The 10,633-nt window shown below is 33.3% G+C and overlaps 1 pseudogene; it reads left to right on the forward strand.

Annotated features, from left to right (window-relative positions):
* Positions 1 to 361: 361 nt before the first annotated feature.
* On the forward strand, positions 362 to 3,754 carry LOC132612905 (DNA (cytosine-5)-methyltransferase DRM2-like; annotated as a pseudogene).
* Positions 3,755 to 10,633: the final 6,879 nt, after the last annotated feature.

Raw genomic sequence — 10,633 nt, forward strand, 5'->3', positions numbered from 1 at the left:
GATCCATTCATGCCATGTTCATGTCTTGAACCCTGGCAAGGTATAAGATGGCTTAGCTGATCGGGCCAAGATCAAACTCCATGTTTCTCCCCGTGGTGGTTCATGTCGGTATTACAGTTATTATCATGTTTTCATCTCAGTTACAGGTTATTTCATGTTTTCAGTATTCATGTTCATGTTCAGTTTCAGTATTCAATATTCAGTTTCAGCATCCATGTTCAGTTTCAGTCTCATGTCTATATATTATGTACCTGCTTATTTCTCTCATGTGTTTACATACCAGTATATTCAAAGTACTGACATCCCCTTTTATTGCCTTGGGGGCCTGCATTTCACGATACAGGTACTGATTTATAGGACGATGCCTCTGCTCATGAGGATCTACACGTACCAGCTTATTGGTGAGCCCCATCTCATCCGAGATTTAGACATTGTCCTTCTTTATTTGATTTTGCATCTAAAGGTATGCTGGGGGCCTTGTCCCAGAAAGTATGTTTTCATGTTCAGACTCATGTTAGAGGTTTCATAGACTAGACAAGTCAGTATGTCATGTCAGACTTTCAAAGTCAGTAAGCCATTTGACTCAGTTATGATATTATCCGCGTTTATGTTTTAAACTAGTATTCTACAGATTATTATGACTTCATGTATTTTCTTCGAGCCCATCATGTTTCATGTTATATTTTCGCTCATGTATGCCTCATGATGATTCAGCATGCAGTCAGGCACCGAGTGCCGTGTTACGCCCAGGCCATGGTTTGGGGCGTGACAAAACCCTTTTCAAGGAGAAGTATAGTCAAACCGACGTCGATCATTCATACTAGTCGAATCCCAAGATGAATTGGAAACCAAATCTCGGAACAACAAAAAATGGTTGAACTTTTCCTTCTAAAAAATAACCGTGTGAGTTGTGTAGGGTTGCCACATTTAAAAAAGCAACTCGAGCCCACTCCGACCCCCATTATGTTAATGTTAGGTATGAATAAAACGATATTTATGGGAAGTGATGTTTTGTTATTAGAGTGCTTATAGTTTTAATTTCTTATTCTATTGATTACAAATGTGCTTTTGTCTTTTGAAGTGGTTGATGCAAGTAATGGAACAAAATTGTAAACTGCATTTAATAAACCAGTTGAGAAAATCCTTGAATTTTTAATTGAAGATCTTTTCACACAAGTTGAGGATCTTTTCATAAAAAAATTTATAAATATTTGTTAATATCTTATAAAAGATAACACGAATTGGCTATACTATTAACTAGAAAAAAAATGATTATCAAAATATAACTAATTATCATGTATTTTAAGAAACTATGAGACTAAACATCATATATATATATATATATATCAAAGAAATTATTAAATAAACTTAAAGCCTCTTTTTAAATTTTGGTTTTAGGTCGCTTATATTATTAAGTCGGTGCTGCTGGGCATCTGTATGAGATTGAGCCCGCGTTTGTTAACTCAAAATATTTTTGCGCTCCTGTATTATGGGGCTTAAAGGACATTTTGCTCCATGTATCTATGCATCAACTAATACTTGTTTTGGCATTTAAGATGTTTGCTAGTCCTGAATCCTGTTATTTTCTAGACACAATTATGTAAGGTTATCTAACGTTTTCCTTTTCGAAAAGCGTGATAGAATTATGTTAAACAGTGCTACTTGAATGACGAGGACAATTCTGTCTGAAAAAGAGAAGAGGTTAGTGGACGAGGCTTCTATATCAATAGAGAGTTGCGGTAACTATATTATTTGTCATCTACATTACTAATGTTATCTAAGTATTTGATTAGACATTTAGTTTGACTTACGATATGTATTAATTATGTCAAGATTTTATCACTGACTGAAGAGATCTTAGTCATGCAAGTTCGATGTTCTTAAGTTGAATTCCTAGTTAACTTTGTGCCAATTCTGTTGTATTTAGAACAAATATGTTGCGGCATTCCTGAATGTCTTTTCAGAATTGTAACACCTATTTTTTAAAATTTCATTTCTAGGTAGTTAATGTCCTCTTCGCCAGTTTCTAGATCTAGAAGCGTCGCTACCTGAATTAATAGACTTCATTTGTGCTACTCAAATGGTAAGAGAAGAAGATCCCTATCTATCAGAAGATGTGAAGGTAAGTTTTAGCCTCACAGTAGGACTCGCCTGAACTAACAATTTGTGCAACTTTTTTGCATTTATAATTGCAAATTAGCAAGATCATTTTTCACAGAATTGATACCTCCTTTCCATGTGACAGCCAAAAGTGAAGCATATATTGAATGGTAGTGGTGGATATAAGAAGAGGATGATGTACAATGAATTGTGCAAAGAAAAAAAACAATGGGAGATTTCTGGTGAAGAGACAATTTGATTGCCAAACCAATAATTGAATCTGGAGTTCATACCGAATTAATTCCAGCAATGGTCTAAAGAATTCTTTCAAAGCAAATCATTGATCCATTTTTTCTACAATGAAAATATTGCTCTAGCTCGAAAGGCTGTGCGGGACATCATTTCTAGGTACGAGGGACAGGTCAACCCTTAAGGCTTTAGGCCTCCTAAAAAATAAGGCCTCAAAATTATACAAGTTATATTACTAATAATTGTGTATTTATTATTATTGTTGGTTGAAATCTTTTTAATAGTTTTTTTAATCAAATTTTAACTTTTGGCCACTTATTCTATTGAGCCGGGCCTGCTAGGCATCAGTATGAAATTGAGCCCGAATTTGTTAACTCAAAATATTTTTGTGCTGTTGCAAGAAAAAGAGGATATATTCATAAAATGTCCGTTGAAAATAGATTTCTTTGTTTTCACTTTCCCGGTGGACCATTCATGAGGCACTTCCCCTATCAAATAAATGATGGTCATCTTGGGATACAAGGACAAAGTTAAATTGTTTGCGAACAACCATGAGGAGTGCAATGTTGACGGATAGGATCAAGAAAGTTGTGGAGAAGTTTGAAGGTGATTATCTATGAGAGTACATAAGGAATTCTTTGTGACCACAGGAAGTGGAATTTGATGTGAATTGTGAGAAACAAAGTTGCTCCATTAGACCCGGATGAATTTGAAATGATATTGGGGTTCCCGAAGAACCATACTAGGATAGGTGGTATAAGTAGGATCGAAAGATACAAATCCCTTGGTAATTCATTCCATGTCAGCCTTACATTCTTTCTTTTGATTTTCACGTATATATCCAAGTATTGTTTTCTACCCTCGTACTATTTTACTCCCATAAACTAGGGTTTGCAAGTAGTGAAGCAACTCCTCACTTGACTTAGTTAAGTTCTTTTTCTTAAAATAATTTTTAACATGCTACTTGCATCAATATTATTATTAGGTTGACACAGCGACATACCATTTATCGGTGTTGAAAGACTTGTATACGGAGGTATCAACGTCTTATCACTCTTCTCATGCATTGGCGGTGCTGAAGTTGTTCTTTAACGTATCAGGATTCGATTGAAAATGTGATTTCAGTGCAAATCTGAAGCCAATGAGAATATTTTGAGATGTTGGTGAGAGCAAATTAAGCAAAGAGGGAATCTTATAGATTTTGATGATGTGCAACCGCCTTGGAGTAACTGATAGATTATTTGGCGGATTTGATTTAGTGATTGGTGGAATTCGGAGTAACAACCTTACAGATAGTAACAAAGTAAGCAAGGATGGGCTTGAAGGCAAAGAGTCTTTTTTATTTTTTGAGTATCCTCGGATACTGGACTTAATAGTCAAGATCATATTGTCTAGACATAAATAATATGACAGAAATTTATTCTAGGTTCAGATTTAGATATCTTATCGTATTCCTTTTTCTTGACCTTGTTGATGCTAAGTCTATTCTTTGTAAAATCGACACTACATACTAATTGCAATTATGCATAGTGCTTGAATATCTTATTATTGAGTTAATAGAATTTTTCTAGTCAATGTGATTATTTTTTATTTAGTTGTTTCGGAAGAATGTTTTAAATATAAGTCGAAAATTATATTTGGTTTATTGATAACTTAGGAATGATCTATGAACGAGCATTTAGAAGTAGCCTAGTAGGACAGCGCAACCCGACCCGGCCCCAACCCTAACCTCAATGATTCAATGCAATGAATTTTTTTTTCATTCCCTCTTCGATTTTTGCTTCTGCTCCTCTGATTCCATAACAATAATTACTCTACTTTCAATAGTTTAGAGACATTTTTAGTTCTTTTTCAATTTAGTTCGTACAACATAGGAGCCAGCACCATAACACAATTGAAAATTCACTTTTACCTCAATTCACTTTTACCTCTATATTTACAAACCCAATTCAACAAATAACAAGAAAATGACAATCATAGTATCATAATCAGGCAAAAGGAAAGATTTTTTCTTATTTTTTTGTATAACTTCAAAACCCAATTAAGGAAATTAATCAAAGGAAACTAAACTATAGTACCATAACACGATTGAAGGTTCATTTTTATCTCTATACTTCCAAGTTCAATTACAAAAATCACAAGAAAGTGAATACTATAGCATCAAAATCAGTCAAAAAAAAAATCTTATTTCTTTATCCACCTTTATTATTATTCACCCAAACAAAATATGGAGAAAAAAAGGTTTTTTTTTTACGAAAAAGAAAAAGAGAGACTGTAGGATCCGAAGCTTTGACGAAAATGAATGAAGAATTAAATAGAGACACTAAAATAATCCCTCGTCAAGTCATGATAGATCACAAAAAAAAAATGTAGTGATCGTGCTAATTACTACTTAATATAAGACAAGATCTCGGTTTTTTGTCATTCTCACAACATTCAGTTTTTTTTTTTTTTTTGAAAAAACAAAACGATTCAGGTTAGAACATTGTTATAAAAATTCTGTATAAATATTTACAAATTCTCTTGTTTTTCCTTTAAAGTCGGGGAATTATAAATTAATTACTTATCTTATTTCGTCTCTAATTAGAAATTCTTTAAAGATTTCTAGTTTTCTCCATAAATAGAATCAAGAGATCTTTATTCAATTTTGTTATTTTTTTTCTTAGTGACTTAGAATAGAACAAGTAATCAAATAGAAGAGAATTATAGACATTTTCATACTCGATCCTCGACCCCCACACGAGTCGAAATTTGGTTTCTCTTTGTTCAAAAGCTATATATATTCATTTTCTTGTCAAACACTTTTTTTAATCTCTACAACACATCATTTATGTAAATCTGATATCAGAGATATGATATTTCTTAAGTAAATATCTCAAAAGGTCACTCAACAATGAGGAATTATGTAGCAAAATCATTCAACTTTGTCTTGTATCAATAAAATTACTCAACTTAGGACTTTTCACTTATAAAATTACTCAATCAAATTTGTTATCATAAAATAGATTTGACATAACAAAATATATTAATTTTTATGTCATGTAGACATAGACTCCGCAAATAAAACAAAATCTTCTCTTATTCATTTTTATACTTAATTAATACTTATCCACTCCATACTTATAAATTGACTTAACCATTTTTACAAAAGGTTAAGAGAATTAAGAATAATGAAAAAGAAGTTGCAATTAACCGTTAAATTATAAAGTAACTTTCCACTGTTAAACATACAATTAGAATGTATCATCTGTTATTTTCGTTGCCAATCTACCATTAAGATCAAAGACTTTACATTGACCATAGTATAAGTTTACTTCAAAAAATTACAAAATGTTAGTGTTTTGATCATGAGTATGTTTTACTTGTTAGTTAGGTCAAGTTAGTAAGTCTCTTTCTATTCCAAAACATTAAGAGCAAATCATAAATAAGCGAATTTTGTGCTTATTTGTGGAGTACATGGCATAAAATTTAATTTATTTTTTCATGTCATATTTTTTATGCAAATTTGGTTGTGTGATTTTATAAGAGAAAAAACTAAGCGCCAGAATCTAACAAAGATTTATTTTAGTATAAAATCCAGCACAATAATATGGAAGGAAGAATTGTATTGATATATTTTCACCCTCTCAGAAGCAAAAATGATGAGACTATATATAGGTAAAGGATCAAGCCAAGATTGAGTTTAGCAACGTTCTGATTGTCAACTTAGTGTTTGTGACTCAATGCTATAATGACTATATAATATAAAGCTAAACATAGACAATGTGATGTGACACCTCTTTATGGCTTAGATTACCATTTATCCTTTTTCTCTTTTTTTTTTTTGAATTTTCTCTTCATTTTTCCCTTTTTATTTTTTATTTTTATTTGGTCATTTCCTCTATTCTTGCATTCATGTTATCTATTATTATAACAAAAAGAAAGCTCAAAAGTCCTTTCCTGAACAAAACAAATGGAACGGTAGCAACACTTAATAACAAAGATGATGGTGGCAATTGAAACGGACGCTTGCCAACTTAATGGATATTTTACAACATTGAAGATCCTTAATGGGCTCCCTATGTAATGCTATAAAACTAACAAAACTACCATTTCTCCTCAAAATCAATCTTTTCTAAAACAACTATCAAACACATAGAGATGATCATGGCCAATTTCTTAGGTGATTCTTACACCATCTTCATCTCGATTCATGGGAATATGAGGGTCATCACAAATGATGTCCCATAACTCTGAGTCTTCAGCCATGATGAAATCATGCATCCTAGTCTTCCACCACCCATAGTATTGTCCATTAAATCTAGGTGGCCTGGTGAAAGAGTGTTCTTCCTCCATATTTGGTGGGGCTGTCATTTTATAGATTCTTTCTAGGTGTTAACCTTTTAGAAAACACTTGTTCTGATACCAATTGTTATAGGCTGTGCGTCCACCAAACACAATATGAAGAGACCTGGTTGAGTACCAGTTCCTTTATGCGATGCAGTAAGTAAAGAAGGTGCTATTTTTACCGTGGAAAACGCCTTGCTCAAGGATTGAAAACCACGACCTACCCTAGTAGGATTTCAACTCCACTACACGAGCAACTTCAAGGTTACAACTCTATTGTAAGCTAGGAACTTACTCCCATAATACCTCAACCCTTAAATAGTAGAAACCTAGGAACTAACTCCCATAGTCCCTCAACCTTTGTAATACTCCGATTGTAAATATCTCCACTTGACTAACTCTAGCCGAAACTAAGGTCGACTACCTCTTAGCCGGACCCAACTAATACACCTTAGACTAACACTAGCCAAGGGTGTCATTTAATAGATTGAAAGGTAAACTGCCTAACAACTACTAAGAATTTGAAATACCTACAACAGCTTCTTATAAGAGAAGAGTAGGTTTACGAGTAAAAGAACATGAAACAAAGCTTAAAACAAATTAGGAGACTAAAGCATCTTCAGTATTGGAATCAAGTCCTTCAGTTTGTGATTGCCTTTGTTGAACACTTGGAGAGTCTTGCGACGGCTTCACCTTTTGATGAAAAATGAAGAAGATCAAGAATTCCAAGAAAACCAAGAAACACAAGATTGGAAATCAAGAGAAAGAAAGTCCAAGAAGCTCAAGTTTGAAGATCAATTTCTTTCAAGAATGGGAATTCTTGTTTCTTGAATCCTTTTCTAATTAAGGTTTCTTGTTTCTTGATTTATATTTCAGTAAGATTTAATTTCCTATCATTAGTAGGACTTTATCCTAGTTCTAGTAGGATTCTAGTTTTCTTTATTCTTTTCCTTATAGAATAGGGATTTTCTTTCCTTGTTTTTAGCCATTTCCTTTCTAGAGTAGAATAGGTATTTGTAGTCATAAAAGAAGAGACCTTAGGCCTATATAAAGGGTTCTCATGACTTGTAAATAGACAATTCACGTTTTGCGCATAAACCCTAGTTTGCAATAGAGTTATTTTCTCTATTTGGTCTTCTTTATCCTTGTTTTTGGTTCCAAGCAAGGTGGTGATAGTCTTTATCTTGTTTTCAATAGCGTGTGGTGTTTTTTTATCACGTAAGTTGATTTCAAGTGGTGACTTAGGAACTTTGTTGGTTCTTGATCATTCAAGAACGCGTTTCTTGAAAACAAATTCGTTCTATTTCATACCCAGAATCCTAATTTCCTTTCCATCGTTGTACCCTCAATATTTACTTGTTTTAAACAATTCAAGAGTTATTTTTATAGTTCAAATAGTCATCTTTCACATAGTTTTTTAATCACTTTAATCCTACGCCTACAACTTGAGATACATCCGTTTCTTGAATCTGTCCAACAAACTGCTTCAAGAACGAGATCCTGGTCGATTGGTTCTTTGTTAACTCGAAGAATCACATCACCTTTTGGGTGATTTTTAGGTTTTCCAAGTGATACAACAATATGTTGCAACATGTTGTATATATAGTGGGAAGCATGTGGGATGGATAAAGACCACTCATTCAATAGTTTGACCTAAAGCATGGGCCAGCTCACTGTTGTACTTGTGTGGAGTGAGTAGCTCGACTATGCAGCTATCTCTACTGACGGTGCATGGTACACAGAGAGCAGATCACAGACCAGGTCTCTATGTGGTTCTGAATCAGTTTGACAATCATCAAAACAAAAAGCACTTGGATTTATCAGAGGCCATGGCCATGCTAAAAGGCCTCGAGTGGTGCATTAGAAATGGTTACAATCGTTTGATTTTGGAGACTGACTCACTTATATCAGTCAATATGATCAATGGAGACAACAAGATACAAATATACCTCCAGAATTATATTCAGCAGATCAGAGCTCTAATGAGGCAGAGTCAATGTCAAGTAGTGCATTGCTTCAGGGAAGCAAATTTGGTTGTGGATACTCTAGCTAATGTTGGTTAGAGCAAGAAATCTAAAAAATTCTTCACACAAGCTTTGTCTGTCCCTTTGAAGGATAAAGCTTCTTTGAAGAATGACCAAAGAGGATACATCCACTTCCGGAACAAGATCAAGATAGGACATTTTAGCTTTAATAATGATGATTGAGTTGATGATGCCAATCAATTTTTTTGTTATCCTTCTCAATATCAATCATGATTGTAAGGAGTCCTCTTTTATTAGTCTCTACACTTTTCCACATATCCAATATAGGATGGGGACTCTCATTCTACATGTAATCTTGAAGGCTAAGGTCTATGTCCTCCTTTGTGTATATTTTTGGGTAAATATATACACAGGTAGGGGTCCTGCCAAACCCCCCATCATCACTAGGCCAATATAGCCAAGATGACGAAATTCTATTTTTTTTAAAAATCCATCATTTTGCACCATTCTTTTGTGAATTACTAAGGGATTCACGGTATTCATCTTCATGGGTATATTCACGACAATCACAAAGTAAGTTCGATTCTTAGTTAAGTTCATTACAAGTTCGTAAGTTCGATTCTAAGTTAAGTTCATTACAAGTTCGTAAGTTCGATTCTAAGTTAAGTTCATTACAAGTTCGTAAGTTCGATTCTAAGTTAAGTTCATTACAAGTTCTTTTTATTGCAAGTGATCGGCTTTTTAATCATTTGATGACATCAATTAGAGATATTATGAGGCTTCGACATTACAAGTATTATGTTGGTGATATTGCATAAGTTGTTTGTGCGAGACTTCTCTCGGGGCTTACTTAATTGGTCATGATCTATGTTTTAGAAGTAATCAGAAGTTATATTTGATGTCATTTTAACCGAAAGAGAGTTGGTTCCCTAATTTGTCTAATAATTATGTCTAAGGATCCTCTTCTACATTCCCTATCATATGGAGATAAAATATATCATGTAGATCAAATTGTAATTATTTTATCACCAAATTAATATAAAAATAATTCGCTCTCTTTTTCATTATAGATTTGGTGAAGCCAAACATCTCCCATATAACATGTTATTCCTGTAATGTATACTTCATATTTTTTATCCTTCCCTAAGTTCATTAACACCAATAAAAAATTATTTATTCACCCTAATGATTATTGTAATTCACCTAAAGTAGTTATTTTGCATTTTTAAGCTACGGTGATTAATAGGGTAAAATTCAATCCTGTTACATTGAATTAATTCAATTATTATTAACTTTACATTGCTTATAATGTGACTTAAAGTAATATAAACAAATTTACCTTTTTAACTTTGGTTATCAGCATACCTAAAGCTATAGAAGAAGTCGTATCATATAGTATTGCTCCATCTAAATCCAACACTTCAAAAATATAAACTTCATTATTTATATAACCGACATATACAACTAATGTTCACTTTAATATATGAAAATTTAATCTTTCCTCTCTCAGTTAAAAAAAAAAAAAGGATTATCCTTAAATTATTACTGTCTCTTCATGAGTGATATGCTAAGTATTAAAGTTGAACGACATTCGCGTGAAAAACCCTAAATCTAGCAAAAAACTACTGATCATGGCCTCTTTGGCCGGCGGCCAGTCTCCTCCCGGGGTTGGTTTGCCGATTAACATTGTCTCTCATACAGATTTCCCACCTTTAAAATCTCCAATTATCAATCATGTTACAAGTATAACCTCAGATGCAAATGCCTATGTGAACAAGTTCAAGCCAGCTTTATTGAATGATGACACGAAGGAGATTGAGCCAATTGAAATAAAAACCGTCACATACATAAATGGTCAGCCAAGGATTAAATGGACTGAATCTGAAGTGGAACGTATGAATGTGATTGAAAAATTACAATATGCTGTAATAGGTAAGTTCTCCCATGGGTGGCCTAAACTAGAGGAAATTAGA

This window comes from Lycium barbarum, chromosome 10, assembly GCF_019175385.1.
Source record: "Lycium barbarum isolate Lr01 chromosome 10, ASM1917538v2, whole genome shotgun sequence".
NCBI lineage: Eukaryota > Viridiplantae > Streptophyta > Magnoliopsida > Solanales > Solanaceae > Lycium > Lycium barbarum.